Source organism: Phyllostomus discolor, chromosome 1, assembly GCF_004126475.2.
Source record: "Phyllostomus discolor isolate MPI-MPIP mPhyDis1 chromosome 1, mPhyDis1.pri.v3, whole genome shotgun sequence".
Taxonomy (NCBI): Eukaryota; Metazoa; Chordata; class Mammalia; order Chiroptera; family Phyllostomidae; genus Phyllostomus; species Phyllostomus discolor.
The window spans coordinates 10,199,408-10,226,690 of record NC_040903.2 but is presented as its reverse complement, the minus strand read 5'-3'; positions in this window follow the sequence as shown (position 1 = coordinate 10,226,690).

Below are 27,283 nucleotides of genomic sequence, written 5' to 3'. Positions count from 1 at the left end.
AAAAGCAGTAGTGCTTCTTAGTTACTCCTATCTGTGAGCTCTGGCTGTTCTTGTGTTAAAACAAACCATTTTGAAAAACTATAGCAAATCACTCCTAAAAAGGACAACTTTACTTGTTCCAGAGCCTGAAAACATAAATTCCTCATCTTTTAAGCTTTCTGTCAAGATGAATATTTACCAAAGTATTAGCTATTATTTACCGACTACTCATTTGTGTATCATATGTTCCTCAACTCATTGAATTTTTATCATAAATGTACATATTTTATCTTTTTATTAACCCACTTTCCATGCAAAGCAAAAGAATAACAAAGAGGTCAAGTAATGTGCCTACATTCTCACAACTAACGATAGAGCCAAAATTTGAACTCAGAGCCTCTGTGTCCATATATACTCATTTAATCCTACAGCAGGCGTGCCCCTTATGTGCTCTTGATACCTGCTGTATTATCTCTGGTGAGGTTAGTGTGAAATAGGGGCAGCGATGCATGCTTGCAGTAGTTGTCCCTGTAATTTGGTGGTGCTGAAGAACTTAGCAGAAAGACCATTAATCCAGTTGGGCAGCTCCCCTTGTCCAGGATGGAAGATTCCTGTCAGATACAGTTCTTCTCCATGCTTCTTGTCCACATCCCAAGGAGGCTTTGCACACAAGCTGCTTCCGTGGGGAGCCCAGAAATACAGTGGCAGGCTTGCCGGTAATGAAGTACCTTAATAGGTGAAACGAGAAACTCTAGCCAGAGCAACACCGCCAAAACTTCTACTGTGCAAGGGCCAGCCAAGAGGAACAGATGATGTCATCTGTGCTATGGTAACCGGCCCTCCGAGCGAGGGCTGCTTCTGGCAGGTCTGTGAGAAGCAGTCCTGGTCTCAGGTTCACTCAGCATAAAGGACAGCCACACCCAACTTACTTTGTGAGCACCTGAGAAGTAATGTGGGTGAATAATGTTGAAATTGGTTTGGCCAAGACTGATTATCTTGGGATAATTGGAGCAACCGGTGAAAGGCAACCATATTTAATTTTCAGCTATTTTCCAAAAATGTAATTTCAAAAAGGTTTTCCATTTGGTGAGATTTTAAAGCCTCCTTTACATTTAACTTCATGTATGTTCTGGAAGTACTGTATTATTGAATTACCAGGAAGATGTGTTCTTAAAATTTTAGCAATGACTGAGGTGTGTTTTAATTTCAGATAATGGCTATTTTCTTCATAACCTAAATCTCTAGAACTGCTATGAAGCAGTTTAATTGTTTGGTAAATCATAGCTATTTCCTCTTTCAAGCTGGTAAATATTTTGAATGAGAACAGTATTAAGCTCTTCTGTCAGAACATAAAGATATTTATATACTTTAATTCCTGATTTAAGTGTTTAAAATTTGGTTGGCAGGGCGATAAATCAACAATAAAATTAGGCAAGGTTTATTGAGGGCTTAGGCACCATACGATGTTTAAGCACGTAGCATTTATTTAATCATTTAATTATAAAAATGACCAGATTGCCTTCTTCACACCCATTTTATAGATATGAAACTGATGCCGAGAGCACTCTAATATTTTGCTCTAGGTTACCTGGCAAATAAAAAAGTTGTGAAATAGATGGCGACTCCAGGTGTAAGAGTTTCCTGGGCTGCTGTGAGAAATGACTACAGGCTGGTGACTTAACAACGCTCCCTCAAGCTCGGGAGGGCAGCGGTCTGAAGTCAGCGCGTCAGCGCAGCTGTGAGCCCTCTGCAGGCACTCGGGAACGTGATTGTTGTTACCACCGTTTGCCTCTCCTGTATTTGGTGGCTCTTGGTGGCTGCCCGCATGCTTCGTGACCGCATGGCCTCCATTTCGGCCTTGTCTTCACATGGCTCTTTCTCTTCTCTCTTCTGTCTGGGGTTTTCTTCTGTCTCTTATAAGAATCCTTGTCATCAGATTTAGCCCTGGGTGGCGTAGCTCAGTGGATTGAGGGTGGACTGCGAACCAAAGTGTCCCAGGTTTGATTCCCAGCCAGGGTACATGCTTGGGTTGCAGGCTATAACCCCCAGCAACCGCACATTGATGTTTCTCTCTCTCTCTCCCTCTCTCTCTCTCTCTCTCTCTCCCTCTTCCCTCTCTAAAATAAATAAATAAAGTCTTAAAAAAAAAAAGAATTCTTGTCATTGGATTTAGGGCCCACCAGTTAATATAGAAGGATCTCATTGTGCAGTCCTTCATTTAATTGTATCTTTACATTGTATCTTCATTTAATTGCAAAAACTTTAAAAAAAATGTGGTCCCATTCATAGGTGTTCAGAGTTAGGACATGCCACCATGCGACCCACTTCACCAAGCACTTTGGCAGGCAAAGCCCTTGCAATGATTCCCTATATGTAAATAAACAGGCCGAAGGGCTCGGGAGAGCACCTCTCGGTGGGACGGGGCGCTGGAGAAGCACAAGTGCTGGTGTTAGGCAGAAAGAGGGTTGGACTTAGGCTTTACCACCATCATAACCATTCTCTCCTTGGGCAGGACGCCTATGAGATCCAAGTTTCAGTTTGTCATCTACGAAATGTGTTTTATTCTGTGTTCCACCACCTCGCCACCTCATTCCATGAATATTTCTATATGTCAGTGAGTGTATATATATATATCTATATCATCTATATCTATATATATCAGGACTGACATGCAATGAGCAGAAACAAACATATTAGTTTTCCTTTACTGCTTATGGACAGAAAATGGGAAAAATAAAGAAGAATCCATGTCTGGATGAGACTCAAGAGCAGAATTTGGAGGAGCCCAGATATGTGGAGATGGATTGGTTGATCATCTACAGATGAGGACAAGTAAAGCGCTCTTTAGAAAAGGTGAAAGAATGTATTTTTAATAAGTAGAGGTTTTTTGCAGGAACATTATAGAAAATAATTTTAGGCTAGAAAAATAGATTGCTGAAATACCAAGGAGGATCATTGATATTAAAATGAGAAATGTGACAGACATATGAGAAATTTGTTATAAAGTTCTGATATAATATATTAAAATATTAAGGTTTTTTCTGGCAAAAGCATTTTGTATGCTAGAATTAATATTTGTGATGTAGAACGAATAGTAACATATGTAAATGCTTGAAAGGCAGACAACACAATGGAACTGAAATTTGGAGAAGGACTTCACAGAAGTAAATTTTAATGAAAAAAATACAATAAAAATAGTAATGTAAAAAAAGTAAAAAAAAGAAAAGAAAAGAAAAAGAGGCCCCAGAGAGCTCCTTTGTCCCTTCCACCAGGTGAGAACACTGCAAAAAGCCAGCCATCCATGAACCAAGAAAGGGCTCATTCCGGGTGCCAAGTGTTGGCACCTTGACCTTGGACTTCCTAGCCTTCGGAACTGCAGGAAGTCCATTTCTGTTGTTTAAATTAAATAAATAAATCCAACAGTAATACTGCCCAAACTGCTATGTGCTCCAGCAGTCCCACTTCTCAGCACATGTCCAAGGGAATGAGTACAGGGTGAGGCAGAGGTATTTGCACACCCATGCTCACTGAACCATTATTCCCAGTAACCAAGATGCAGAACCACCCGAGTGTGTATCATTGCATGAATGGATGAAGAAGATGACATGTTATGCAGCCAGGAGAAAGACAGAAATCCTGCCATTTAGAACAGCATAGATGGACCTTGGGGACATTACGCTAATAAAATAAGACAAGACAGAGAAAGACAAGACAGTTCATGGTATCACTTCTATGTGAAATCTGGAAAACAAACCAACAAAAAGCCAAACAGTTAAAATCGTTGAAACAGAGTCGTAAGTTGTTAGCAAGAGGCTGGGTATAGGGGAAGAGGAGGACATTGGTAAAATAATACAGACTTTTAGGTTTAAGATGAATACAATCTGAAGATCTAATGTAACACATGGTGATTCTAGTTGATAACACTGTATTGTATAATTGAAATTGGCTGGCAAATAGAACATATGTATTCTCACAAAAAATTAATTAATGAACTAAGTAAAGAAATTAATGTTTGCGAGGTGATGGATGTGTTAATTAACTACTTGAGCAAAATGCTTTCACAATATATACCTGTATCAAATCACCATGATGTATAATTTAAATATCCTACAATATCATATGTCAGTTATGCCCCAATAAAGCTAAAATTAAAAAAAAATTAGTGAGGAACTGTATCAATTTGCTGTATTATAGATGGTATTCTTACTTTCCTCTGATGCATGTGAATTTCTCTGATTATTATAAAACAAAATAATTTTTATATAGTGAATAATTTCTTCTCCTCCTTCTTCTTCATCATCCACTTCCTGCTTCTCCTGCTCTACCTCTTTCTCTCCTCCTTTTCTTTCTTCTTTTCTTCCTCCTTGTCCCTGCCCTTCCTTTTCTGCTTTTTTTGTGTGTATCTGTCCTTTGTCTTTCTATGCTATGCATAACAGAACAAAAATGAAGAAAAACAGAAATCTTCTCCTTCCTTGAGCAGAGATTAAAGGAAATAAAATTGAAGCATTTATTCTACAACCAGCAGGGCCCTTGTTTATGAAGGTATACATGCGGGGAAATGAATGTAAGTCTCTGGAATTTTATAAGGCGTGACTCAGATTCAGGAAAAATATTTAAATAACTCTTGAACTACTTAAAGCTTGTTAGGCATGCAATATTTCACACACACATACACACATAACATTCAATATTACCATTCCAACATTATACCTATTAGCATGATCAGAATTTACTTCATCATTCTAGAATTTGCTTTCTGTGGTTTGTCTGGTTATTTGTTTGACAAGATTTTTTTTTCTTGGCAGTATATTAAGAGCTTAATAGCCAAGCATGCTGGAGAGTGAGAGATGTTCCTTCTGTTGATTGTAAAAGCCAAGAGGAGGAGGAAAGCTATTGCACAATTCTAGAGCAGGGTGGATGACTCAGAATATTTTACAAGGCAGCCTTCATCATAGTTGATATACACAAAGGGGAGCTGGAACATTCATATCTATAAAACACTAGCAGTTTCTTTCTTTTCCTTCTAAAAGATTCTCTTTTGTTGTAGTTTTGTTCAGATGAGGTTACTTGGTTATTCTTTGGGTTGTCAGAGAAGTAAATAGGCAACAGCATCCATGGAGAACGTTGACCTGGATACAAGATGCACTGAGTGTGGGAACCTGGGGGTGGAAAGGAGTTTTGGGAAAAGGAAATGGCTGGACTCCTTGACCATGACCAAGGAAAGCAGTGGTAACTTCCGTCTTCAGCAAGCTAGTAAAAAACAGTTAAGACCTATGACAAGAAGGAAAGAATCTTTTTTTTAAAATCTCTTCGCTTTATGTTTATATAATTTATTTATAAAGACCAGTAGCTAGAATGGTTGCTTACAGAGCTAGTGCGGGATGGGATGACTTCAGCTTTTATTTCTAAATAAGGGAGTTGTGTTTGATGGCATCAGCGCACTTGCCTCAAGCTATAAATCACTACGTTTCCATTTCTCATGCAGTTTAGCACCTAACCTTCCATTTTTCCAGTAAATATTGCTGCAAATTATAGATGCTCCCATACCATGGAATAAATATAAATTAACTTTAATTTATTGTCCATGTTGAGAAATTATTGGAAGAAGTATAAATCATGACCATAGTAAAAAGTAAATCTTGAATCACATTCCAAATAAAAAGGCTTAAAACATACAGTGTTAATATTAATAATATGACACGGCAGCAAAACAAATTCTCTAAAAGACTAGTAAGTGTGATGAGGCATGTTGGAAAGGCAGGAGAACGTAATATGAAAGAATTACATTCAAGGGAATGTTACAGAACAATCACAGACCACGCAGACCACTCACGTGATAAATGTGATATTTTTGACATAGCAAATCAGAACCTGAAATGAGTTTTTGAAATTCTATAAAATATATTTTGAGAGGGAGAGACACAAAGAGAGAAAGAGACTCATCCAAGGATGTGAAGACATAACTGGTAGATGAAAATATTTGTTAGGAGAATGTTCAGGGTGGTGGAGGCATGGGAATGGCCAAAGGACAATGGTAAAAAGATGGGGGTGGGGTGAGTTCCAATTCTGCCTTGTTGTGGAGAAATACAGATTTTGTTTCTTCTTGTGACTTTCAGAATCTACCCCTTTATCCTTACCTCTGAATACCTTTCTGTGGATTCATTGCCTTCTATTGTATGCATTAATGGAGAAGGATACTTGCAAGTGGACACCCTGCAAGGGGCCGTGAAGGAATCAGGACACTAGCCCAGTCCTGTCACAGCGGTGGGCAGTCAGATAAGCCAAGGACCAACAAGAAGGACCCTCCGGGGACTTTGACACCTGAGAAGGTTATACACAGACTTGAAAAGGAAAGATGTATCATGAGCCAAAAAAGAGGATGTCCATGAGCATAACTTACAAACTCCCGGGCTACATATTCATTATATTTCAAGAATTGTTGTCTTCAGCAATTTCCCTTTGGGGGCTCATGCCTGTGTGCACACTTCATGGCAAAGTGAAATAAATTGTAGATGTTCTCTGGCCACTGAAATCAATGTGGGCCCAGGTAGAAAATCGTAAATTTGATTCTATGCCACTGATGTCCGTTTCTACACTGGTAAATATATGATCATTTGCTTTTCCAGCAATAGATATAAAAAATGGGTCAAAGCTGGGGTTAAAAGGCTTGTGCCATCCTGGAAAAAAAAAAAAAAACAGCTATTCTGAAAACTATCCCTATGGTATTTATTGGTGTTTTTGTGGAGGTTACTAGAAATATGCTACTTGTAATGCTCTGGGAGAGATTAGAATTCAGTTTCAATTCATTACATAAATGTTCTCTTTCCTAACTTACTATGAAATTTCTCACTTTTCTGGACCACTTATGTAAACTGTAAAATGCGAGACTTTAAATTTTGACTGACTTAAGTATAACTTTTAATACTACTCTTTTTTGATTTAGCTATTTTAATAACTCTAAAGATGATCAGTCTCATATGTCCTTGTTTTGTGGGACACCAAAACATTCTAAGAGATCCCATATGAAAATCTGAGCAACAAATTGATTCCTCCAATTGAAACACTGTCTTTAAAGTGATGAATGTGTTCAGTTGGTTTTGATCAACATATTAAGTCCTTTTCTATCATCACTCATGGGTCTCACTTATCAGCACATTCTCTTATGCTTAGGTCATTAGCCATCAAATATCTATTCATTGTATCATTCCAAAATTGATTAAAACTCCCTGCTTTTATATTTCAAAAAGACATATCTTATCTTAACAGAGTCTGAGAGAATTGCACAGTTAGGTGAAGTTGGGCCATAGCTGGAGGTAGGCAGGCTGATATTTCTTCGCTCTCCTGCTCCTATTACCATACAAATAGGCAGATATGTCTTTTTTCTCTTCACCTTTGGGGAGACCAAGTTGGAGGAGATCCACAGCAGGGAGCAAAAGTGTAGGCAATGGAGCATGCCATCTGGTAGGAGTATGCTGGAAAATCTTCAGCTTTCTCATTTCAACAAGAGGAAAAGCAAAAAGTCTATTAATTCCATTTCTCACTTGGCTGAGAAATAAATTCCACAACTCTCAAATTGCATCTGGTTTACTACATGTCTGGCTCTAATATGTACAATGAAAGCCAGACAATTTGGATGAAAATATTGTTCCTCTCTGAGCTTTCAGCAATTAGAGAGGATAACAGTGTTTTTCGTTTCTTAAATTCTGACGCCCTCCTTTTCATGGCTCCATGGTATTGCTCTGAAATGTGTGGGCTGTCTGTTTGGGCTGTCCCCTGGATGGTGGGATTTGGTCTAAAGAGCTCTTCCTGAGCAGGAGAGGGCAATGATGAGAAAGATGGTTCCCTAAATCAGCACACCCATCAGTGAGACCCAATGCCAACACCATCATGATGCCAGCTTTCCATGCTTCGCACTGGCGAGATCTTTGAATCATGTCCATCGGGAAATATGACTGTCTTTGGAAGCTATTATCACTCCCAATTATTGTAAAGTTTTGACCACACTCTCCTTCCTAGTTTCCATATCTCTACAAATACATTACAAGTGTTTTTAGGACAAAAGTCATGCTAATACTGACTTTATGCCCCCTATAGTGCCTCACACTGTCTTAAAAGTACAAGAAGTATTTTATAACTCTTCTATCTATCAAAATAAATGTGATTCCTTTGGTCTTTTCCTCATGGGCACAAACTAGCTGCTGTTGCTCGAGACATCAAATCATATTGAAAACAGGGTAAAGGGGTAATGGTTGGTCATGCCAGTCTTCATCCGTTTCATCAGGAATGGCAAAAGCCTTTCTAAAAGCTCCTCACCAGTAAATGTCCACTCAGGTAACTAGGCCAGAATAATGTCACATTGTTCCCCTGCAAAAGAGGATAGGAATGTGCTTATATTTCTAGCTTCTATAGTGGAGGTGGGAAGATGAATTTAGGAATGGGTGTTGGGGTTCGGTTTAGCCAATCTACAATTCCCTGGATATGCATGAAAAGCAGTTAATAAATAGGAAGGACTCAATAAATTATAACTGCCCCTAGGTACACATTTGAGAGCAGAAACTTATTTAGTTCATGACAATTAACAAAATATGATTTCATAGCCCAAACTGATAAAAAAAATGCACCTAATTTAAGTTAATCATCAGGCAGTACTTAATGAATTTTACATTCCACAGTGCCTGTTTTTTTTTTTTTTTTATTATATCTGGAGAAAGAAACACTATGAGTGTGAATTCATAATGTTATCCTCACGGAGGGTTTCTAAAATGATAATATCTCAACAGTATTAAGTCAGTATAATAAACTAAAATAATTCCTATCTTAAATTTAAATTTAGGAAAACATCTAAGGAGAGAAAAAAAAATTGCCCACGATCTTTACAGGATCTAATCTGATGCTCACTGGAGCCAAAAATGCAAACCAGGCCTCGTCAGGCTTTCCTGGAGACCACTGTCGTTAAAGGCAGGCTCTCTCCAGTCCCGAAGCACTGGCAGCCCTGGGATCTGAACTGGCTCATGTCAGAGGGTGGGGGCTTCTCTGGGGACAGGGGCCATCCTTGTCAGGGGTCGGGGGAGACATCCCAGGGAAGAATAAATCAAAGGTGGACACATACCGGTGGTAAAGCCAAGATCAAGACCAGAACAGGAAAGATTTTGCCAGCATACCAAGCCAAAAGCGAACAAAACTTATCTTTTAGCATCACCAGGGTGTAAAGCTCTAGCCACACTGTGCTGTAGGCAAACACGTGTGTTCGGAAAACCGGCCTCATCGTCTCCTAGCTCTGAGGACTTGGACAAGTGACTTCATTTCTTAGAATCCCCATGTTCTTAAATAACAGAAATGATAAGATGGCTTCTAGGTTGTGGTGAGAATTAGGGATAATATAAATAAAATATTTTACAGATTTTTAAAAATCAATGTAGTTAGTTGTCTTATTTTAGGACTTTCCCCAAAGAGGGCCTCAAGCTAGACTTGTGTTTAGGTAGTTCATCTGGGAGATTGACTCGGAGGAAAAATGGAGAACAATGAGAAGGAAGCAAGAAACCCTAGTACAAGGAAGCATTATCACATTTGCCACTGTGGGCATCAGGGATCTGGCTTGCCTGGGAGTGCCCACGGGGCAAAGAGTATGTTTTTCCAAGTGGGTGGCCTCAGGGGCAAAAGGCTGGCCCATTCATCTGGTCCTCCCCTTTGGCTGAATTAGGGTTTCCACTCTTCATTGGTTGGCTCTTCTGAAGTAGAACCGCCAAGACAGAGGGCAAAGGATTCTGGGTATATGACTGAGGCTCAGTGCTGTCAGGGCCCCATGTATCTGAGCTTCTTCAAGGCAACAGCCCATTCTGGTCCCGGCTAAAATCAGAGGCAGGTCCTGGGGCATGTGACCTGGGTAGTCGAGATATCTGCTACAGTTTTTAATCAAGTGAGTGATTATTATAGTGGTCAGATGAATGGACATGAACCAGTTTTCAGCAGTCATATCATGAGGACACAACTCAGAAATTAAGTTAGAAGAACCGAGACAAATAGCAAATACCCAAGGCCTTGGGGAGCAATACGTTTGGGCAATGCGTTGAGCAGAGCCTGTGCTTTTTCACTGGTATGATCTTCCTCTGTTGTGGGTGTACTTTTCTCCCGCTAAACGGGCAGTGTTAATGAATTAGCACATTACACAGTTAGTGAGAATGTAGCTGTTTCAGTGACCTATTTCCTACTTGTATGAACTAAAAACACTATTGTGCCCATCTCCCAATCCATTACTACTTGGAAATGTTAGTGGTTTCATTTTTCTTGAAGGAGATGTTTAGGACTATTTTATTCAACTATCTTCACCTTGTTTCCCACATGATACAGGTCTACCTCCACACCGTATCTTCCCTACGTGCCATTGTCAATATCTCCACGTAAAGCCGAGGCTTGTTTGGCGTGCACTGCTTTCACTCTGGCTGACCTGCCTGCCTCTGTCTTCAAACACATTGTGGTGACATCTTGAAAACATGTCAGATCGTTCAAACCTTCCAAAGTATTTCCATTGATTTTGAGTGATACCCAATTGCCTTTTCCTGGCATATAGAACTCTATGTGCATGGCGGGGGAGAGTAATAGGGGAGAAATGGGGACAACTGCAATTGAACAACAGTAAAAAAAAAAAAGAACCCTATGTTATTTGTCCCCTGACCACTTCTACAATTTTATTTTACTTATTTTTGTGAGTCTCCTTATTAACCACAACAGCTTAGCCACAAAGACTTTCTTTCTGCTCCTATAACTCCCCAAGGTCATTATTACATTGAGAACTTTCCACTTCCTGTTCTTTTCTTCCTATTCCTGGAATGCTTTTCCCTAATGATATCTCATTCTTCTTTATCATTTATAGTTTAGGGCTGTCTTGGCTACCCAAAGAAAAGCTACTCTGTCACTGCCTATCAAGTCACATTATTTTAATTGTCTGCTTAATACTAATCACTATCCAAATTAGCCTTTGCTTATTTATGTGTGTGTGTATTTTCTAATTTATCTTACTAGGATGTAAGTATTGAAGAGCAAAGATGTTTGTCTTGCTCAGGGCTCCATCTTCAGTAGCTAGAATAGTTCCCGGAACAGCTTATCTGTTCCAAAACTGTTTGTTAAAGTGACGAATGAACATATGAATGTAGCAGTCAGTGTATACACTTTCAAAACCACTTCTGAAGAGGTATGGTCCTTAGTCCCCAAACCTAGGCTCCGTAAAACATAGATTTAAGGGTCCTGAAAGAACAGGGAAGAATGTATTCCTCAGGTCACTCTAGAAACCCAAATGACCCTTATATTTAGGGACCGTCCCTTTCCGTCCCCTGTCGTCAGTGACTCCGTGCCCTCTGTGGGATCTGCAGGGCAGTGCTGCTGGGGCCTGCAAGCAGCGCTCACCCACGGACTGTTTTTCCGGGTCTGCAATGAGGTGAGTGCAGAAATCAAGAGCACCCGCTTCCAAACCATGGTAGCACTTTGACATTGTGACAAACAAGTGTGTAACCATTTATCGAATGATTATTTTATTGTTGTTTTAAAAGTGTCAGTTTGTGATGGATTAGGAGGATGGAAAACCCTATTCGTCGTCGTACATACTCGGAGTAGCTGCTACACTCATAGAGCAGAGAGGAAGCCCAGAGAAGACTCACAAAACCCAGGGCCGGGACAGCCAGAATCTTTGGATAATTATCACACGTAGGGTTTCTCAGGTTTCAGCAATTGTTCAGCTCAACTGTTAAATAAGAGGGAACGTTCGCCAGCAATACCCTGGTATTCAGTGCTTCCTCTGGACATCGGGTAACAGCAGACACTGAGTAAACACACAGCCAGTAGCCAGACAATGAATAACAGACAGTGAACCTTTATTAAAAATAAAGTTTAAATAAATAAGTACATTAACTAATTACGGTTCAACTTATGTACAAATATAAACACCCAGTACAACCAAGTGCTAAGCTGAATCTAATGAAAATTCATGGAAAAAACAGAAATGTGATGTTTAGTATAATTAAATCTTCTTGATCTCTGAGGCTTAGCCTTACGGTGTCTAACCATTTGACAATCTGTCTAAACTAATGTATTGATTCCCTGACCTGATGCATCCTGGTAGTATTTTTATGTAACAAACTTAAGGTTTTCCTACTGCTGAACAATAGTGGTTATGATACAGGACCAGGATACACAGGTAGTACAGCATATTTACTGACCCGACTCCAAAACCAGAAGCTCACACATGGTAGACATTTAATCAATACCTACCAATGCTAAAATGATTTTAGGCTATTTTTTGAAAGTTCTTTTTTTCCCCCTGTCTCTTTAAAGAAGGAAAAAATAAATCTTGGTGCAATGAAAGGATCTGTATTTAAGACCCTTCAGTTACAAAAGCTATAGTAGTACAAAAGCTGTAGCTACAAATATGAGCACGTTAACCCTTTATAGCAGATTATAAACCAGACACCCCAAAATACACTCGTTTCTAAAGGCGCCTGTGGTTTCATGCTGTTTGAGAGATAACATAGAAGGAGTGCACAGGCTTTTACAAATTTACAAGTTTACAAATTTACAAATCTGTGTTCGCCCTCTCCTCTGCTACTACCTTCTCCCTTCCTTGTCATCTCTGCCTCCCGCCTTGACCTCCCCTCTGTAAAGTGGACCAGACAACTTGTCGGCCGCATGCCTTTGCTTGTGCTGGTCCCATAGCCTGAACTACCTTCGCTCCACCATTACATATTCAGGTTTTACTCATCCTTCATTTTTTACGCTTAAAAAACACTACTTTCCAGAACTGCCAACCAGGTAAATTAATATCTTCGTTCTAAAGCTACCATGGCATTTGGAGTCCATTTTATCACACAATTTATTTTAATGTGTATTTTTCCTGTCTGATTAAAAGTTATCTGATAATAGCAACTTACCAACACCTTATAATTTCTTTGAAAATTTCTGTAAATATGTGTGCATATAATGTGCTATGCACCTACTGTAGTCACCCAGGGTTTTCACTTTATAGGTGCTAATAGTCTAAATTAGAAATGGGAGCATATAAAATGTTTTCCACTGATTTGATTGGTTCATATATGTATAATATCTTTACTATACAATTGATTTCCCTCAGGTCTTTGGAGACAGATTGTCTCATTGTCTTGAAGTTCCCATGGAGAGAAGTCTAAAGCCAGCTTGGTTGCATCTACCTTGTGAGTAATTTGTTTTTCTGCTCAAATGCACAAAGAAAGCTTCCTTTGTACTTGAAATTCAATAACCTAAACCTGATAACTATTGGTGGTGATTGTTCCCTGTCAGACTTTATTGAAATATTGTCTATTCTTAGTATCTGCCAATTTAGTTCTATAGTTCTTTAAGGGGAATATTTTTCTGTGAAAGATTTGAAAACATACTTTTTTCTCTTTGTTGCTTTTTAGTTTTTTCTTTATTTCAAGTATATCAACTTTTCTTATGATATAATTGGTTTCATATTTTTTCACCTTTCCGATTTCTGAAAGGTGTTTTTTTTATCTGTTGTGATTTGATTTTCAGCTGCCTCTGTTGATTCCCTGCTAATTCTAACTTATGTGTTAATTCACTAATGATGTTGTTTTCAATATATTTTTCATCTTTTGTTGTTAGTTTATCTGCATGTCTTTCAGACTTTGGTTTGTTAAATTCATATAGTAATATTTGCTCTAAAATGTAATATTTATGAAGACTTGTATTTTGTTCCTTGGTTTATGTTTCTTTTTAAATTTGATTATTTGTTTTCAAAATGCTATGTTGTTGCTATTCCTCCTTATTTTATCTTAGCTAAATGTATATGGTTACTATGCCCCTTTTTTTTATTTGTTCACTCCCGGGAAACTCAGTGACTTCTTGAATTCTGAAAGTTTTCCCCTTTCCTTACTCACCTGGGACTGGTTTGTTTAGGTATTCAGTGTTCTGTCCATTCCTTTGCAGCTGAGTGGCGTGGGGAAATGGGGTGGTCCTAAACGGTGGGTGTGCAGTGTTTATACTTTTTCGTGTTTGATTCAGTGTCCTTTATCAAGTGTCATTTCTCCTGGATGTAAAGTATAATCTATTCTCACGGCACAGTTACCATTGTGCTTCGTACTATTCCCCCGACTCAGAGAGTGGCTGTGGAGTCTTGAGTTTCCTCCTTTGGCCAGGTTTTCAAGCCACCATATCCACTATGCTGCCAGTAACCACATATACTACCAGTCAGGATAGAAGGAATTTAAGGGTATCCACTTAGTTTGCTCTTTTTACGAAGTTGGGGTGATGGTGAAAAGGCTCAGGATTGCTCAGTTTATTAGTAAAGTGCCTAAGGTTCACAGCTCTGCAGAGACGTAAAGACTCTCAGTGACTCTCAAAGACTCTCAATGACTCTATTGACATTTCTATTTCATGCCGAGTCCTCTATTTTTTGAAGCAGTAGATGGCTTTCTTTTCCATTTCTTGTCAATATGGCTGCTGAAGGTAAATGTTTCTTTATTTCTACTATCTAGATTTCTTATTCATTTCATTAGATGCTGGGCTGGTGGAGAGAAATTCTGTTAATCAACCTTATTCTGCTATGTTAACCCTCAGCTCTTGTTCATATATTTTCTATATAATATTTTTGTTGCCTTTAAAAAAGCCCAAACTCTGACATGGGTGAAGATGGGCTTATTTCTGGCTTAGGTAAACATCAATTATAATTGCCATCCTCATGCCCCCAGCAGGAAGCTTTACCAAAAGCGACTCCTTTAGCAGGAGTACCATCTGTGGCACTGTGAGAATACAGACTTTGAGCTAGCTGTCTGCAAGAGGCATGCTCTTTGACGAAGAAAAAGAAATGACAAATCTTAGGTGCCGGGTGGTGGGATATTAAAAATAATCATCACTTGGAAATAAACAGTGATATTTGAAAGAGTAAAGAATGCTTCAAGGAGAGGTAGGAGTTGAAATCCCTTGGCTATTTTTAAAAGAGGATGAATTTGAATAGGGTTTTCCAGGAGTAGTAGGGTTTGGATTTCCAATGACAAGAGAAAATGGTACTTGAGCTGATGGGGATTTTTGTGAGCAAAGGAGAAAAGACAAAGCAGGGGTTGTGTTCGGATGCATCATATCCGTCAATTTGCCTTTAGTATAAGGAACTGGAAAAGAGAAACTGTCAAGCGATGTTTTAAAAAGTCATCTTAGTGACTTGATTGTAACCTTCAACTTTGGAAGCTGCCCACAGATTTAAGATACTTCCCGTGTCAGATTCCATGTGTCGTAGCTGAAATATTTAGATTCCTTTCCTCTCGCTGAAAAAAAAAATTAGCTTGACTAGCAAGCCAACCTCATCTTATTGAGTTCAGATCCTAGCAGGCTGACATTAGTAACAACAGATTAGAGGTGTGAATTTCCTCAATTTATGTTAACAAGGTGCTAAATGCAAAGGCCAATTATGGCTCCCCCTGAATGTCACCTTCCTGTCACCTGAATATCCAAGGAATGGGCTTGATCCGGGCATGGCCCCAGTCCTGTGGTATTTATAGGATTCTCAGCTGAACCTTATTGGATTCCTGAAAGTGTGGGTTGTGGATTCCTTAGGGTATTGAGACATTTTGCGGGCTAGCTATAAATGCCCCAGATGCTCTCCAGAACACCTGGCAATAAATTCCAGCCCCTTCCACTTCCCGCTTCTTCTGATGCAGGGTTATTAAATATAAAATATTGCATGCTGAAATTCACATAAAAATAGCCTAATTAGTAGTAGGAGGAAGTGAGAGCAAGGGCACATGTGGGAAGAAAGGGATCAGGATCTAGAAGTGCAAAAACCCAGGGAGTTCAAACCCCTTTCCATTCATGCCCTGCCTGCCCTACAGTTCCTTTCTGCTGAGCTTTTCCCATTGTTCAGACTATTTTTAATTTTTGTGACTTTGGGGGGTCCTTTTAAAATAAACATTTTATTGCAGGATAGTTTTAGGTTTGCAGAAAAGCTGGGAAGATAGTATAGAGAGTTCCCACATACTCCTTGCTCAAATATTGACTTACAAGTAAATACCAGGATACAGACCCAATTCATTGTAGGGAGGAGAGAGGGTTTGGGGTTTTTGTTTCCCCCCTCTACTTTCTTTCCTACCTTTATTATATTCAGGGTTATGCCCTAATTTAGATTGTTAAAAATGCTGATGGAATACGCTTACCAATATAATATTGTGACTCAGGTCTATGCATGTTGCTCTTTGCGCCCGTGGCCAAGTCACTCAAAGCATAGTCTGTGGGCCCCTTCTGCTCTGCAGAATGTTTGCACCCCATCCTCTACGCAGTCAGTGGCTTGCGCCAGAATCTAAATCATCTACATCGCTGAGTTTCTTGTAGCAAGACAGGTTTTTTTAGGGAGGAAGCCACGCAGTGATTTGCATTCTGGAAGCATCCCCTGGTACATTCTCATTGCCTTGTCTACCTGAAAGATGCCTCTTCATTCTCCAAAACCAACCACCGGCATTACTTCCCCTGAGAAGCGTCTACAAACGCATGGGCTTCCTCCCTAACTCTGGCCATTCTTTAGATCTCAGGCCACTACCAGAATGTCGATAGCTTGTGCAAGGTACTAAAAAAGAGCTAAGCACACAGAAGAGGATTCATAATGGCTGTTGAACTGCATACAACTCAGATATATTGAGTTAAATTGAAAAGTTGATGGTCACTTAGTTTCCACAGCCTAGATCACGAAGGCAGTATGTGTAATTCATATTGTGATCTCGGATTTTAAAAAATAAGTAATTAATATTGATATAATTGACATTATTGATGTAAATGCAAAATAGCATTTAATGGATAGAAACTTCCCTACCTCCCCAACTCTTGGGCAAAAATTTTAGGCTGATCTTTCACCACCAATTCTTGGTGCTTTGTGCCTATTTCTTGTAAGTACTGTTATGATACTAATTGGTTCTTGCCTTGTGTATATTTTAGCAAATAGAAGAGCTTTGATTTTTTAATGTAAAATACCTATTTCAAATAAGAAAGTAGGCCACCAGTAGGAAACAGAATTCATTTCCTAATTCTAATCTTGTGCCTTTATCAGTGATAACACCACACACACACACACACACACACACACAAAGTAGTATTCAATGGATTAAATACCCATCTACCACCGTGAGAAAAGAGAGGAACACTAAATTCTAATATTTAAGCCTAGAGCAGTAGTATCAACCAAAAACAACCAAGGATGACTTTGCCCCATAGGTGACAATGTTTAATGTTTGGACATGTTTGTTTTGTTTTGTTTTCCCTTTTGGTGACTGCATGCAAGGGCAGGGCCACGTGCTCTGGACATTTAGTACATAGAGGTCAGAGAAGCTGCTAAATGTACCACATACACAGGGAAGCCATTGGACAAAGTATCACCTGGTCTGAAATGTCAATAGTGCCAAGGTTGGGGCACAGTGGTTTACAAGACTGCTCGATACATACTAAGAGGCTAATAGACTTTTCTTGGAAAAAAAAGAATCTATCATGAAGGAAGCTGAGGTCATACATGTTACATGTGTCAGCTAACACAGAAGGGTACTTAATGCAATTGAGTGTTCATAAATGCTTCCTAGAAGTAATCGTTTTTGAGATTAAATTTGAGTATACACTAAGAGAATAAAGTTGTAGTGTGTTTTACAGAAAGAGTGGCTGCACGCAAGAATGCATGGGACCATTAAATAAGTTGGTATCTGCAGGGAAGTTTGTACAGTCTGGTATTGACTAAAAGCGAGGCAGAGAGTGGGTGAATATGAGGGTGGAAGGTAGTGAGGTAGATTCTTCATCATTGGAGGCCTGGGAACTCTCAGAAGGGGATGCCCAGGATGAGCAAGATGGTTGACACATTTTATACTCGAGAATTTCACAATCTGAGATGTGAAACATATAGGTAAGATAATAAATCTCCATACTCTGCTTTAAGTGTCATGGTGGAGATACATACAGGGTGACAAAGAAACACAGAGGACAGGGAAACAACCAAAATAGAGAGATACTGGAAAGGCTTTCTTGGGGAGGTGACGTGGTTATATTTAAACCGAATCCTACAGGGTGAGTCACAGTCAGCTGGATGACAGTGGAAAGTGGTAAGGCGTTTATTCCGGACAAAAAGAAAGGAGCGCAGACCAGCGGGGAAGGAGAGTACGGAGAAATGTCATATTTCAAGTGGCCCAACACGGGCACCACATACTGTGCGAAGTGAAGAGAGTGGTGAGAGACGAGGCAGGAAACGAGGGAGGAAGGGTCAGAAGATAATGAGGCTCCGTTCAGGGCTGAACATTGGACAGACCACAGAATGCCGTTGAAGTAAGTACAATGTGAGAGTGACATCAAGGAGGCTGGACAGGACACCATGAGGGTCTTCTAAGCAAGAGTATCTGGTGGCCCCAGTGAGACCTTCTAACATACACGGACATGTTATTTGCTTAGAACTTCCAAAATGTGAAATATTTTTAAGTAGCCCACTGTTCAGATGAAACAATAGGGACACTTGCCTCCAGAACTTACAGGGGAGACAAACACGTGAAGATGAGCTGACACCAAAGGCAAGGAATGACGCACCCCATGCGAAGGGGGCAGGCGCATCGCAGCGGGAACTCCGAGCAGGCAGAGGAAACTTCTGTGTAGAGAACCAGAAAGGATCCTGTGACAGTGATGGCAGCAGAGAAAGCTACCGGGATCATAAAATCCACAGGACGTTAATAGGTGTTGATTATTAAACATTTATTGTGTACAGAATGCTTCATGGACAGTATCTCTGGTCAGGGTTACAATAAGCCTAAGTGTTGGGTACAGTCATTATCTCCATTTTACAGGTGAGGACGCTGGGCTATACAGAGGGTATACTGTATACTGTATACAGAGGGTAACTGTTGAATGGCAAGATCAGGAGTGAATCCAGGTGTGGATGAAATAAATAACTGTTAGTAAGGTGGAGAAGGGAGGAGCGGGCTTCCCCTGTGAAGGAAAGAGCATTGTTACGGGGACTGAAGGAAGCTCTTTGGGGTACAGATGGAGAACACAGAATGACTCATTTTGCCAGGAGCGTGCATTGGATAAAAGATGTTCAAATTAGCAGATTTTTCCAAACCATGTGGACAAACAAGCCCCTAAGAATCTTTGGTAATTTAGATATTTCAGAGATCACCATACCATAAGCAGACTCCCGCGGCACAATCTCGCCATCCACCCATTGCTTTGTTCCAGCTCTCCGAGGTGAGCCATCTTGAATAGTTTAGGACAATTATCTGATCACACATTTCCTAATTGACAAAAAATGTTAATATTGTCTTCAAAATCCCTTCCTCCCTAGCTGCCAGCGGAGCGGGCATGGAACAGATGCCAAAGACAGCTTGGAAACTTCCAAGGGGCTTGGCAACCGCGTCGGCCCCGAGTCCCTCACCTGCTGCATCCAGAGCTGGCGACACAGGCGGCGCTGTGCCTGCCAAGGGCTCCGAGGTGGCCCGCCTGGGGCCACATATACATCCGCGACAAAAACAGACACCAAGTATATGGATATGGAACCCCCAGCTGGGAAAAAAAATTATTATTTCAAGGAAATATTGTCTTCTCATGTTTTACTAAAAAGCATTTCCACTCCAGATCGGGCAGAGGTCAAAAGGATTCTAGCAAAATTGAGTGTAAACTGACCACATTCTTCTAATATGTCTCGCTGAATATTTCCTCCGATTTAAGAAAAAAATAGTGAGGGAGTTGGGATGTCCTGAGTAAAGCCATGCCTGTCAGGCCTCTAGCCATCCTCGTAGCCACAGCTCCCCTCCTCGCCCCCGGGTCCTCCGGGATCTGGGCAGGCCCGCCCACGCTTGCTCGTTCCCACCACGCTCTGCCCTGCCCTTCCGAACGCCTGTTCTGGTCTCCCCCGGCGTCCTCCCCTCTGAGCTGCCTGCGCCCACTTCAGGCCTACGTTGAGTGCTTCCCTCAGCTGCACCTTTTAGAAACACTTCAGTTGTAACCCTCCTGCTAAAGCCTGACTGGCAGGCAAACTTGAAAAGAGTTGTCTCATCCGAGGCCCAGTCAGTGTGGCCCGGTTGGCTGGGCAGCGCCCTGCAAAGCGAAAGGTCGTCTGTTTGACTCCCAGTCCACGCAGCGGGTTTGCGCTGGTCAGCAACCAATCTGTGCTTCTCTCTCGCATCGATGTTTCTCTCCCTCTCTTTCTCCCTCCCTTACTCTCTCTCTAAAAACAAATAAATACAATACTTGAAAAAAATAAGAGAGTTTTTTTCTTAGAGTGCAAGTCTGCTCCGGAGGCTTGATTAGATTTCTGCTTTGTGCTTTAAAAGAAGCACAACAGTTTGTGAGTGGCAGGTCACATCAAGTCACATACGTGTGTGTTATCTCACTCTCAGTGAGGCTGACACCACCGGTCGGTTCTGGCTGAGACGGCCTGCTGGCACTGTTATAACATGTTCGTATAAAAGTTTCGTCCATTGATGGTGCGTGCCTACATTAATTACTTTTCTCCGGGTACCAGAGAGTGATTTTTTTAAAAATTCTATTTTAAGTCCTTCCATTTATTAGCTGAGGATTTTTCTACAGAAAGAGAACTCTTTAACAAAAGCTATTTGGTGAGATCAATATATAGTTCATATAAAAAAAGAAGACTACATTCTTATTTCCTTTAAAAATGATTATTCTTAGAGAAAGAAGTTGATGTTCTAGTAAATTTTAGTGGTACCCAGTGAGTATCCTCCCTCCCTTCCGCTTTCCCTCCCTCCCCGCCTCCTTTTCTTCCTTCCGTCTCTCTTCTGAATAACACTATGGATTTTAACAAATTCAATGTGTTTTAATTAGTCATACTTATTAGTTGTATTAATATTATTATTGCTACTATATGCCTTTTTTGCTTATGACCTACAAGAGACACTTTATGTTTGCTACTGGGTCCTTTTGAAAGGACCACATTGTTTTTAGGAGCTTTCTTGCATCTTGTATAAGAAGTCTTAGACTCCTCTTGGATATTTTCTGCTTTAGACTTGAAATCACCAGCTCCTTTCCATGGAGCAGGTTGTATGGGGGACAGTCTGGGTGCGAGCCCTTGTTATTGCTACTGGGTTGGTAGAGCTGCTGGGCATGCGCAGTAGACAGAGCTAGGGTGTGCACAGTTTAAAAATAACAAATAAAAATAAAAACTGTGAGTCTACACTAATATTTTCAAATGTGGGTTAATATGACAAAATACTATTTAAAGTATTTGATGCGCTATTTATATTTACTTTTGTATGCTGAGACCATTCACTCTATTAACATAATTTTTATTTGAATTTTTGTAGTGAGTGTACACACATATATACACATATGGTCTTAATATAATAGAAACATTAATAGAAATAGGACACTATTGAATGCTGTTTAGGATTACTAACAGTCCTATTTAATCTTAGATTGTATTTCACTATGGATAAATAGTAAAGTTATTGTAATTTAAAATCACTTTAAGTAATTGTTTCCTCTGGGTGCTTAAGTCATCATATTTGTTTTAGAGTTCTATTTCCAATTTTTAGATGTTGCTTTCTTTTATATTTCCATTCAATTTTATTTTGCAATACGTAAAACGTGTAATGTTTCCAAATTCAGAGCTGCAACAAGGTATATTTAGAGAGTCTACTTTCCTTCTTGTCAGAATATTACATTTTTAAATCATTCATATTTTAGGTTGTAATGGAGAACTTTATGGACTTTTTATAATTATATATTAAGGAAAGGGAACATATTTCTTCTTATTCATGATATTATGAGTACTTCCTATAACTTAAGAACAAAAAAACCTCTTTTAATTTGTTGTTTAACCCATCCTTACACAGAAACACATCATTTGTGAGATACTTTGAGAAAAACTTACACAAATATTAAACATATATTTGCATGCATTTTAAAAAGATTTTATTTATTTATTTTTTAGAGAGAGGGGAGGGGAAGGAAAAAGAGAGGGAGACAAGCACCAATATGTGGTTGCCTCTCATGTGCTCCCCACAGGGGACCTGGACCAAACCCAGGCATGTGCCCTGACTGGGAATGGAACCTGCAACCTTTTGGTTTGTAGGCTGGCGCTCAATCCACTGAGCTACACGAGCTAGGGCTATTTGTATACATTTTTAAAACTGTGGTAACGGCACATAACATGAGATCTAACCTCTCCACTGCACAGCGTGGTTAACCAAGAGCGTAACACTGCACAGCAGAGCTGCAGACCTGTTCCTTCTTGCATAACTGAAACTCATGTCCATTGAACACCAGCTCCCCACAGTGTAAGACTTACAGATGGTAATTTGCATATTTTTTATCATAACCCAGCATGGTTAGCTCCCTGTGGAATGTCCACGTGTGCCTCTTGATCAGCTATTATGAAGAGTTGTTCCAGACCTGTACTAAAGTTTGCTCACAAAAGCTAGTTATCACTGATGTTATTGCTATAGCTAGCTCTATGCTAAGTCCAAATCAAATATATAAAAAATGTAAGTATTACTTGATATGCTGTGTCACAGAATTTGTATAGATATTGATAATATAATAACTTATATTAATTGATATATATTAAAGTCTTGGCATTATTAACAAAAGCTAACTTGTGCTGGCTGCATGTAATGGGCCCATCGCCAAGCCAGGAGGTCTTTATGCCTCTCCTCCTTGAACTTGACAGTGGCCGTAACTGGGAGAATGCAGTAGTGTTATCGCATTTACAAATGAGGTCACTCTGCCTCCAGAAGCCTGAGAAACTCATCTAAAGCCACCCTAATGAGTAGTGGGTCTCTGGCCTTATCATTGAAATTCGGAGAAATTAACCTTTTAGAACATGAAGGTAATAATAATCTGAATCTGATTTCAGTCTGTACTGTTCCAAAGTCTGTGCTGTATCAATTTTATCATGTTTCCATTTGCAACCTTGCAACAGAGAAAAGATTAAACATTAATGGCAACTTGCATTTTTTTATAGTCTTGTGTAAGATGTGGGGATCAAATTAGAAATGCTTTGGTGACCATTGCTGCAAATTAAAAGTTTTTACTGACTTATGCAACAAATAAAGGTGAGCCTATGTAATAGGTTCATCTCTTAGAGCTTAGAGAACAGCTTATGTTCTAATGGGAGGGTGGATTTTGACAAATTATTATTCCATGTTAGAGAATGACCCATGCTCTTCAGAAAAGAAAAAAAAGAGCAAGGGACCAGGAATGGCTGTGACGCAGGTGGCTGATTTAGGAAACAGGGTTCTGGAAGGGCCCTTTGAGAATGTGATAGCTGAGCTGAGACCTGAATGGAATGAGAAAGCGAGTCTTTAGGGAGGAGGAAAGCAAGTGCAAAGTCATTGAGGCAAGGCCAACGTGCATCAGGCAGACTCCGAGGTGAGCCCCGTGACTTCCCACTTCCTCGTGTCCATGACTGTATGGAATCCCCACCTGCTGAGTTTACATTGTGACTTTGCTTCTAACTAATGAATATGGCAAAGGTTGTGGGATGTCACTTTCTTGATTAAGTTACATTTTATGACAAAGATATGATAGGATCTAATTCCTATGCTCATGCTATGCTATATACAGCTCCATTTTAGCAGACCACAGTGAGAGACTGCGCCTTGCTGGTTTTGGAGAAGCAAGCTTCTATATTATAGCTGTCTATGGGGAGGGCCATTTAACAAAGGACTACAGGGCGCCTGTGAGTGCTGCAGGTTTCAGCCCCACAACCTTATGGAGCTGAATTCTGCCCATAACCACATGTGTTTGGGAGAAGATCTCAAAAGTCCAGATGAGAACCTGATTCCAGCCTCAGAGGACCCTAAGCACAGGCTCTTGATATGCCCTTGTCTGGCCTTCTGACTCAAGGAGATAATAAACGTGTGTTGTTTTATGCTGCACAATAGTGGTAGCTTGTTACATAGCAATACAAAATCAATACAGTGTGTCACAGAGGAATCAGCCATGGAAGGCTTACTGTTGAGAAGGTGGCAGTGGGAAGAGCAGGAGATGGCTGGAACTCAGATTAGGAGAGCAATGCTGATTAAAACGTGGTCTGCTGGCCATTCCCATCTCTGAACTACTGGCCCTCCATGTCTGTATCATCAAAAGCAAAGATCAGGAGACTTTTGTAAAATCTTGACATTACACAATTTTTGAGCAGTGACTAGTGGACGTATCTCTTTGAGCAGATTACGGTCAAGCACAGGTATTGTTGAATTTACCTGGTCAGTTCTATGTTGCAGGAGATACGGACTGACATTGACCTGCAAGTGTTGGTGGGGAAGACTAGTCCTTCTCTATAGGCAGTGTTCAGAATGCTGACGTGAAGCATTATAGGCTATGATAAAAATTTTGTATTATATTCTAGATGCTTTAGAAGCTGTTAGAGGTTTTGAGAAGAGGAGAGATGCGATACAATTTATTTTGTTGACTTAATTCTTCTAGTCTGTGCAGCTGTCCTGGGGAGGACTATTAGGAGGCTATGATATTCTGGAAGAAAAGAAGATACTATTTTAGACCATGGGAATAGTGGGGATTGGTTGAGATGTGTTTGAACACAAACCTAATAGGTATTACTGGTGGGCCAAATGTGAGATGTGAGGGAGAGGGAGGGAAACAGGACAGGAAAATAAATTCAGTTAGAGTGTAAGCACAGAAACAGGGAAACCTTCTTTCCTTTATACTATGTACATATAGCATGGGAGTAGGAGAGAGCTGTTTCTCATGTACTGTGCTTTATGTGATTTAGTAAGTTTGCACTTCATTTCTTAGGCAGGAGATTACGGTAGGCAAAATTGTAAGGGGCCCCCCATGATTTCTTGCTCCTTGGTATACATACTCTGCACAATCTTTGGGACTAGGAACGTGATGGGACTCACTCTTGTGATTAGGTTGTATCCTATAGCAGAATTGACTATAAGAATGAGATGTTCTGGATGGGTGTCAGAGGGATGCCGGAGCCAACTGAAGGGCTGGTAATGGCTAAAGCTGCAACAATTTGAGGAACTAACTAACTAAATATTGGATTTTAACCCACAGTGTTAAATAAGCATCTATGAGTTCATGCTGATATAAATAAATACCTGGATACATTAATAAATGGGGGAAAGAGGTGAATATATCTTGTACATAAGGTTTCCAAATAACTTACGTCAATCCATTCAAAAAGGTGAAGAACACCTGTCCACCCATCAAGTATACATTGCATGGTGAGTGTGAGAGAAGGAAGCAGGTAAGCTTGACTCAGCTCATTTCTCCTTCTTTTGGGTCCATTTTCTGATAAGAGGGGTAATTCTATCTGTTTGTTGTCTGTCTGTCCTGGGTGTGGTGAGCTAACCAGGGCTTGGTCTACCCTGACAAGGAAGAGTCTATAATTATGGCAGTTAAATTAGAAAGAGGGAGAGAGAAAATTGGACTGCATGACAAAAGTATATAACAAGACATGTTTTTGTCCATATTTACTGTTTTTACAGTGCCTCTGATACTTTGATCATAATTTCCATGGCTGCATTATTTTCATTCTTGATTGTTTCTGGACTAAGAAGAGGGCAAAACAGAATTGTTTATTGAGGTATTGTTTTGGGGAAGTCCAAAAGAAAGGCAGAAAGAAAAAAATCTTATTTTTTAGTAAAGGTGTTATTCTCATGATAACTACCAGGGAAAGTGGGGTGAGGTTATTGAGGGCTGTGAACACCAGTATGAAGCGTTCTGATTTAATGAAATTGAGGCTTTTCCTCGAACAAGGGTGCGGCATGTTGAGAGTAAGGTTTCAAACCAATTAGTCTTATAGCTATGCAATCCAGAGGAGTGGGGGAATTAGGGATAGAGTGTGTGGAAACAATTATGCCTATGCAAATATTATATAAAATGACTTACCTTTGAGCTTCATATAAAAACAGATCTTGGCTCAAACTGAGACCTGCTTAATAGGCAAGAAGAAAGAATAGTACGAAACATAAAACTGACTCCTTAAAAGCTTGACACAGGCATGCGAGCTTATGAAGGTTGAAGTTTTGCCAACTAGCTTATAAAAAAGAAAAATGTCATCTTACTGCTCTTAGCACTTGCAGCTGTATTTTTATTTCCATTCACGGGGAAATGATTTTTGAAGAACTTTTTGTAATAGTTAAATTTGGCAAAATACAATACTTAAGTGTCATTTAGAGGACTTATGCTATTAAACATGGTGGTCACCTAATCTTCCAAAATGGTACATTTATCTTGAATATCTGACTCTTCTCATCTGATGTGTGAAAGCTGACTTATCATATTAAACCATGTGAATTTTTAATCCCTTTCCTGAAGCTCTATGGGTAAAATTTTGGACTCCGCCACTTAAAAGCTACTAAGGAAAATATTGCTCTAAATTTGCTTCCTTATTGTAGTAAAACATTATAGCTGCCATTCCAGTCATGGGTACCCCTCTAGGGCCACGCCACTCAGATGTGCCACAGAAACGCAAACACAAATCTAATTGGCATCAGCAGTCAGATTCCAGCTTCAAGTTAGATGACGGTGGAGGCTGATTGGCCAGGGGGACCACAACATGACCCAGTTCCAACCAGGGAAGCATGCCCTCGGGTCTCAGCTTCCTCAGCACCCTTCAGGGCAGAGCGATGCTGCCCCAGGGCTCCCTGAGGAATGCTGGTTTCTCGTACTGTCCTTGATTCTCTTTCACTATGAGCATCAGGTTTCCAAAAACTTTTTAGGTCGGGGACAGCAGCGGACTTCAATCTAACATGTAACCTGCAGACAATAAAAGAGAGTAGTTACGAGGATATTTAGATTTTGAATCTTGGGTCCACCACATCATATCTTTATGACCTTAAAGAATGTCAGTTTGCTTCTTGAGTCTTTACTTTTTTTCTCATCGTTGACTAAGTTAAGTGAAGTGGAGCAATATCTATCTTCTACCTCAACTAGCTATTCTTGGGAATTTAACACATAACTGGATAATCTATATATTAGATTTCTTCAGTGAAACAGAACCAATAGGATATGCAGGTATAGAAAGAGATTTATGCCCTGACTGGCGTAGCTCAGTGGATTGAGCTCGGGCTGTGAACCAGGCATCCCAACCGCAAGTTCGATTCCCAGTCAGGGCACATGCCTACCTAGGTTGCAGGCCATGGTCCCCAGCAACCGCACATTGATGTTTCTCTCCCTCTCTCGCTCTCTCTCTCTCTCTCTCTCTCTGTCTCCCCCTTCCTTCTCTAAAAATAAATAAATAAAATCTTTTTTAAAAAAGAAAGAGATTTACTATATGGAATCGGGCCACTTGGGTTATGGAGGCTGACAAGACCCAGTATCTATAAGGTGCTCCAGAAAAGTGGAGATC